This window comes from Pteropus alecto, unplaced genomic scaffold (assembly GCF_000325575.1).
Source record: "Pteropus alecto unplaced genomic scaffold, ASM32557v1 scaffold312, whole genome shotgun sequence".
Classification (NCBI taxonomy): Eukaryota; Metazoa; Chordata; class Mammalia; order Chiroptera; family Pteropodidae; genus Pteropus; species Pteropus alecto.
The window spans coordinates 2,080,305-2,088,313 of record NW_006433948.1 but is presented as its reverse complement, the minus strand read 5'-3'; the positions used below and the strand labels follow the sequence as shown (position 1 = coordinate 2,088,313).

General features: G+C 34.5%; 1 protein-coding gene across 13 annotated transcripts in view; it reads right to left on the bottom strand.

Moving 5' to 3' along the window:
• The window catches only part of EDA (ectodysplasin A), a 284,129-nt gene that overhangs the window by 202,892 nt on the left and 73,228 nt on the right, over positions 1–8,009 (bottom strand). The gene's annotated exons all lie outside the window — the stretch shown is intronic.

Below are 8,009 nucleotides of genomic sequence, written 5' to 3'. Positions count from 1 at the left end.
ATTAAATTAAATTAAAATGAAGAAATATCATCTAAACTATAATTCAAATAAAGCTGAAGTAGCTATATTAAAATAAGACAAGGTAGGCTTCAGAATAAAGAGTATTACCAGGGATAAATAGGAACATTACATAATGATAAAAGGATCAATTCAGCAAGAAATCAAAACAATCATGAATATGTATACAGCTAATAACAAAGCTTCAGAGTACATAAAGCAAAAAGTGATAAAACTGAAAAGAATAGGGATATCAACAATTATAGTTGGATATTTTAACACTCTTCTCAGCAATCAATAAAACATGTAGACAGAAAATCAGTAAGCATATAGAAATACACAACTCTATTAATCGACTTTACCTAATTGACATTTATAGAACACTCTACCCAGCAAGAACAGAGTACATAGTCTTTACAAGTGCACAAGGAGTATTCATCAAGTTAGATCATATTGTGGTTCATAAAATGAACCTCAAAAAGTCTTTTTATCAATTGTAGTAAAAAGCACATAACATAAAAGTTACCATCTTAACCATTTTTAAGTGTACAATTCGGTAGTGTTATGTATATTCACATTGTGCAACAGATCTCCAGAAGTTTTTCATCTTGCCAATCTGAAACTCTATACCCATTATACTCATGAAATAAGTCTCCTTTTCTCTGTCCTCCCCATTCCTGGTAATCACTATTCTATTCTGTTACACATATAAGTGGGATCATATAGTACTTGTCTTTTTATGACTGGCTTATTCCATTTAGCATAATATCCTTAAGGTCCATCCATATTGTAGCATGTGACAGCAGGATTTCTTTGTTGTAGTTTAAGATTTTACAATTCAGTCAAATGGGGTTTTCAGCTAGATTACATGCTCCAGATTCAAAACATTTTTGAGCAATGGGTCTGAATCAGTGAGATAAAATGTAAATTAATGGATGTAAATTCCCACCATTTCAACAATACCACCAACACCACTATCAACAACTATAACAAGAGCTGTCTTTATCAGACACTTACTGTGTGCCAAGTTCTATGCTAATAATTTTACATGCTTCGTTTTCCTCAATACTCCCATCCTTTCTATAAAACAGATACTTGATTATTAGGAACTCTATTTTAAAAACATGGAAACCAAAGCTTACAATGTAATATCTTCAATGTCACGTATATGGTAAATATCTGCATTGACATTTAAATCTAGCTATTCAGTTGCCAAGCCTAACCTTTGCATGCTAATGCTTCTTGGAAAACCAATTGAACAAATAAATACAGCATGGTGAAATCCTCAGGTAATTTCAACTGAGACTGAGTTTACCGCCATCTTAAGGTAAGCATGGGGGCTAAAAAACCAATACAATGTTAGGTGTCATGGGGTTTTCCTTACTTTTTAAGGATGAATAATATTCCATTGTATACCACATTTTTTATCCATTCATCCATCGATGGACATTTGGGCTGCTTCTACCTCTTGGCTATTGTGACTTGTGAACGTGGATGTGCAAATATCTCTTAGAGACCTTGCTTTCAATTCTTTTGGCTATATATCTAGAAGTGGGATTGATGGATCCTGTGGTAGTTTTATTTTTAATTTTCTGAAGAACCTCCGTACTGTTTTCCATAGTGGCTGCACCAATTTACAATGCCACTGACAGTGTACAGAGTTCTAATTTCTCCACATCCACAGCAATACTTATTATTTTGTCTTTCAATAGCAGCCACCCGAATAGGTGTAACAAAAAGATTTTTAGGAACTGAAATCATACAAAGTATGTTCACTAACCACAATGGAAATAAAGTGGAAATTAAAAACATAAATATATGCAAAAATGCCCCAAATATCTGGAAATTAAACGACACACATCTAAATAACCCACAAGTCAAAGGAGAATTCTCAAGAGAAGTTCAAAATATTTTGAACTTAATAAAAATGAAAAATCAACATATTAAAATTTCTGGGGTGTAGCTACAGCAAAATGGACAGGGAAAATTATCCTATTGAATTTTTATATTAGAAGAGCACAAAGGACTAAAATTAGTAACTTAAGTTCCCAATTTAAAACATTAGAGAAACACAGCAAATTAAAACCAAAGCAAGAAGAAAGGATATAGATAAGGGTAGAATTCAATGAAATTATTTATGTTTCTATTTTAAATCAAACCAAAATCTGATTCTTTTAAAAGATCAATAAAGTTGATTAACCTATAGCCAGGCAAACCAAGAAAACAGGAGAGAAAACACAAAATAAAAAGGGGGTATCACTTGACCCTACAAACAGTGAAAAGATAATAAAGGAAAACTATGAATAACTATGCCCATAAATTTGACAACTTAGACAAAATATATCAATTCTTTGAAAAATAGAAACTATAAAAGCTCACTGAAGAAGAAATAGATAACCCAAATAGCTGCACATCTATATTAAAAGTATATTTGTTGTTAAAAACCTTCCAACAAGAAAAACTTCAAGTCCAGATGGCTTCACTGGTAAATTCTACCAAACATTTAAGGACAAAAAAATATCAACTTTACACAAACTTCCAGGAAACACAAGAGAAGAGAGAACTTCCCAACACATTTTATATGAGGCTACTACTATCCTGATACCAAAGCCAAACAAAAATATTATAAAAAAGGAAACGAGATCAATATCTCTCATGAATACAGGGGTAAAAATCTTCAAGAAAATATTCAAAAATCAATCAATGTAACTCACCATATCAACAGGATAAAGAAAGAAACGCTCATGATCGTCTTAGGTACAAAAAAAGCATTTGACAAAATTCAACATCTATTATTTTTTTAATCTAATAATCATTTGCCTTTTTAAATTTTTATTTTTCAACTAGAGTTGACATTCACTATTATTTTAGTTTCAGGTGTACAGCATAGTGGTTAGGCATTTATATAATGTATGAAGTGATCTATTCTTAATTTAAAAAACTTTAAGCAAACTAGGAATAGACAAAAAAACTTCTTCAGTCTGATAAAGATCATCTATTAAAAAATCTAGAGCTAACAATATAATGGTGAAAGATTTAATGTTGTTCCCCTAAGGTGTAGAACAAAACGTGTATGTCCATTTTTGTCACTCTTATTCAACAACATAGCAGTGCTTAGGGGAAACTTATAGCAATAAATGCTTATATCAGTAAAGGAGAAAGGTCTCAATTCAATAATCTAAGCATTAAACTTAATAAAGCTAGAAAAAAATAGCAAATGAAGCTGAAAATAAACAAAATGAAACACGTAAAAATTACAAGAAGAAAAATCAATTTTTTAATTGAGAAAAGTTGATGAAATAAAAAGCTGGTTCTTTAAAAGATGAATATAATTGATAAATCTCTACCTTACAAACTGAGAATAAAAGGAAAAAAGACACAAATTACCAATATCAGGAATAAAAGTGGGGCTAACACAACACACCCTGCAGACATTAAAAAGACAAAAAGGGGGACTATGAACAACTCTATGCCTATAAATTCAACACTTAGTTGAAAAAAAAAATTACTTGAGAGATACAAAATAATAATATTCATTCAAAAAGAAACAGATGACCTGAACGGTTTTATACCTAATAAATTGAATTTATAGTTCTAAACTTTCCAACAAAGAAAACTCCAGGTTGACATGGTTTCACTGGAGAATTCTATCAAATATTTAAAGAATTAAAGTATAATAAAACTCATCAATTTTAAGTAAACAATTTGATGAAATTTGACATGTATGACTATCTTCCTGGGATAAAAGCAGAAAGTTGATGTTAATACATATTCAGCAGCACTACCTTACATAAATCAATAAGGGAGAGGGTTATTTTTCATTAGATTTCATAAATATTTTTCATTCTGGTGCACTGATCCAAAGTCACAGAAGGTAGACCCTTTTATTTACTAAAGTACTCATGTCACAGGGCAATTTCCATTTCCAACATCACACACACACACACACACACACACACACACACACACGCAAACTTTTTGAGCATGTATTGTACACAAGAGTGAACTAAAGTCCTTTCCTCCAAGTAACTAACAGTCTAGTTGTAAAGGTAAAACCTATAATGTCAAAGGAGGACCCAGAGAGGTATGATTTGAGGGTTTGAAGACTGGATAGAATTTAGAAAGCAAGAAGATAAGGCTACCACTTCCATTCACATCTTAGCAGTCATTTCATAGTAGTAAGACAGTGTGCTTGCTGTCTCTCAAACTTCAGGAGTTCATTCTTACGTCTTGTCTTGGTAAATGACATGGCCTTTTTCCCACCAAGTCATACTCCTTCATGTTTTGAAAATCCCCCTCAAGACTCATCTGTAGGATGGATGAACTGATTAATTCATTATTTTCCCATTCAGAAATATTTACCAAGCACCTAATAAATTTAGGTACTGCGGATACAGCAGTGAACAAAACAAAACCCCAATCCTGAAAGAATACTGTCATTTTAAGGGGAATAAACAAATAAATAAATGGAAACTATGTAAAGTAGTAGAAAAGAGTTGAAGAAAAATCAAGCAGGAGAACACGTCAAACAAAGATAGTGGACAGAAAGACCCAAAAGAAGCAAGGAAGCAAACCAGATAGTGTGCATGTGTGGAGGTGGGAGGGAGACATTCCAGAGCGATCAGAAAGTGCAAAGGTCCCAAGACATGCTTGGCATGTTTAACTGGTACTGAGAATAAGGGGGAGTGGTAGAAAATATGATCAAAGAGGTAGCTTTGTGTAGGCTATGTTAAGGACTGTTGAGATAAGAAGCCAATGGAAGCAGAAGAGTGAGAAGATTTGAATTATGTTTTAAAAGGACCATTACAGCTGCTTTGCGGAAGCTGAGACACCAGTTAGGAGGCTATTGAAATAATCTAGTTCAGAGATAATGGTGGTTTATATCACGGTGGTAGTGGTGGAGAGGATGTGAAGTAGTTTGGATATATTTAGAATGTTTAGCTGATAGAATTGTTAATGGGTTGTCTGTGAGGCGTGAGAGAAAGAGAAGAACTAGGGAATAATTGCTGGAGCAATGCCCTTTCGTAGACAAGAGATGGAATCTAGTGCAGAGGTGAAGGGGTTGGCTTTAGATAAAAGCATGGGCAGTTTATCTATAGTTACAGGAGAGAAGGTAGAAAAAACAGGCACACATACAAGTAGATGAGTAGGTGTGAGAGTAGAAAATTTTAGAGGTTCACAACTGATTGCTTTCTCTTTTCTCAGTGAAAGGAGAAAATTGAGCTGAAGTGATGTGATGGAGATTTAAGGAGAGAAGAGAGGCCAGGAAAGTCATCCAAGGATATCCAGTCTGACCAAACTGACTCAGATCCAGCTATTCACTTCACCAAATCCTAAGTACATCCACATCAATTTCCACCCAGATGTATTCAGTTTTACTTAGTTGATATATGTTCATATATGATCTGTATTTGCTCTGGTTCCTTCATTAAACCCTCACCCAATGGGGGTATTCTAAATGTGCAGTTTATTAGGAAGAGAAAAACAGATATGGATCATCCATTTATTTATGACGAGAAACCTCTATACCAAGAGGTATGGATGTATTCTGTCTACTACCTTTGTGACACCTCTCGAATCTGGGCTCTTTTTTCCATGTTCACTGCCAATGCCCTAGTTCAGGCCTCCAACATTTCTCACGTGAGCCATTGCACTAGCATCTTAACGCATTTGTCTACCTTTCCTCTCCCCTCTGTTCTGCACACTACTGCCAATATAGAGAGTTTATACAACTCCTCTGCTTAAAATCCCTCTTCCCTTTCTCAAGTTAAGGACCTCAACTTCTCCTGCTGAGTCTGTCACTCCATCCCCTTCTCTTTTCTCACATCCTACACTCTAGCCATGCCAAATTATATCTGACCCCTGAATACATCAAATCCTTTAATTCTCATTTGCTTTATCTGAAATGCGCATCTGCCCTTTCTCCACAAGATATTTTTTGAGTAATCATTAGACACTTAGCTCAAATGCCACCTTCTCAGTAGCACCACAGGCAGATGTAACCTCTCTTTTGTGCTCACATGCCTCCCCTATCACACTCATTTTATTGTATCAAAATTATTTAGCTATCTAACTTCCCTACTAGCTCTATTACTTATCCTTTATCATAAGCACTTAGCACAGTGCCTGGCACATAGTATATGAACAAATGTTTATTGAATGACTTCATTGTAGAAGTGAAGGGATAAAAAACAGCAGAAAAACAAAAATATCAGTTGATAGGTGAAACACGATTAAGAATTCTTTCAGTCAAACAAGGTAAATTTCTATGACATGTTTTAGGAATAGGGGAAAAAAACAGAAAATATCAACAATCTTAAAGAAGCAGATTTAACTTTTGACAAAGACGGTAAAATGAGACCTGACAGGATAATTCACAACACAGCAAACACTCCTTTTCATCAATTATACACAGCAACAGATGGAACAGGCTTTTATTCTGAAGTGTTTTTAAGACAGATGTTGACTCTAGAAGAAAAATATCTGTAGATTTCTGCTTGTAATAGTAGAAATATCCCAAGTTACTGCATACTCTACACAATAAAGAACAAATGCTGTGATGTGTGTGGATTTGCAGTTTAAAAAGCACTTTCACGTGTATTATCTCATTTAATTCCTACAACAATCCTGTCACGTAGGTATTATATCCTCCTTTTAGAGATGAGGAAATGTGGCTCAGAGAACCACTAATCCAAGATCACATAGTCAGTAAGAGATTAAGAGACACAGCTGGAGTTCTAACCCAGGTCTGTCAATCTGTTGTTCACTGTACAGGCTGAGTTGATGTTTTCATGGCTTCCCAACAAGGACACTAAAGTGAAGCCAATAAATTGTTGAAGTTTTTTTTTTTATTTTCCATCTTTTTTTCCCCTTCTTGGTCCTTCAGTCTGAATAGAATATTTCCTACTGACCTTTCTTCCACTTGACCAATCTTCTCTTGAGCTGAATTTGCTGTTAAATTCATCTATTAAATTTATTTTTAGTTATTATAATATTCAGTTCCAGAATTGCCTTCTTTCATACAGAATTAAGTTCTCTGCTGAAATTTTTCATCTCGTCAAGTATTATGAACATAGTAATCACAGATAGTCTGATGCTCCTAACTCTAATGTCTCAACCACATGTCATGACCCTTTTACTGTCTATTTTTAACTGTAGCCCTATGATCCAGTGTTATAGGTTGAATTGCATTCTCCCCAAAAATTCATATGTTGAAGTCTTACCCCCTATTATCTCAGAATATGACCTTATTTGGAAACATGGTCTTTATAGAAGTAATGAAGTTAAAGTGAGTTTACTAGGGTGGGCCCTAATCCAATATAACTGGTATCCTTATAAAAAGGGGGAAATTTGGACAAATGGATACACACAGAAGGAAAACAATGTAAAGAGACATAGGGAGAAGATGATTATTACAAGCCAAGGACAGAGACCTGGAACAGATCCTTCCCTCATGGTATTCAGAAGGAAACAAACCCTGCCAATACCTTGATTTTTGACTTCTAGCACCCAAAACCATGAGACGATAAATTTTTGTTGTTTAAGCTATCCAGTCTGTGGTATTTTGTTATGGTAGCCCTAGCAAACTCATACTGGTAAGCCTAGTCATTTTTGATTAAATGCCAGACACTGCATATTAAAAGTTAGAGGAGCTTTGGATGATATTATCTTCCTTCAGAGAAGATATGCTTTGCCAGATGATGAAGGACAGATCACCTTAATCCTACCTGAGATTGAGCTGATTCAAAGCTGTGTTTTAGTCTTGTGAGGAATGGCATTTTTCTAGTTCATCTTTACTCCTAGAGTTTAGCCCTTTAGGGATCCCAACTGAAAACCTGGGGTAATAACCAGGGTCCCTCCTCTTTGGGAGGCTCTAAACTCCAATTTATGTCTCTCTAGCATTGTGAAATTGCAGAAAGCTATGCTTAGGTACTCAGATTTGTATCTGTCACTTTTTGCTTAACTTCTCAACATCTTTGACCTGTACCACTTACAAATCAGTAAATGATACA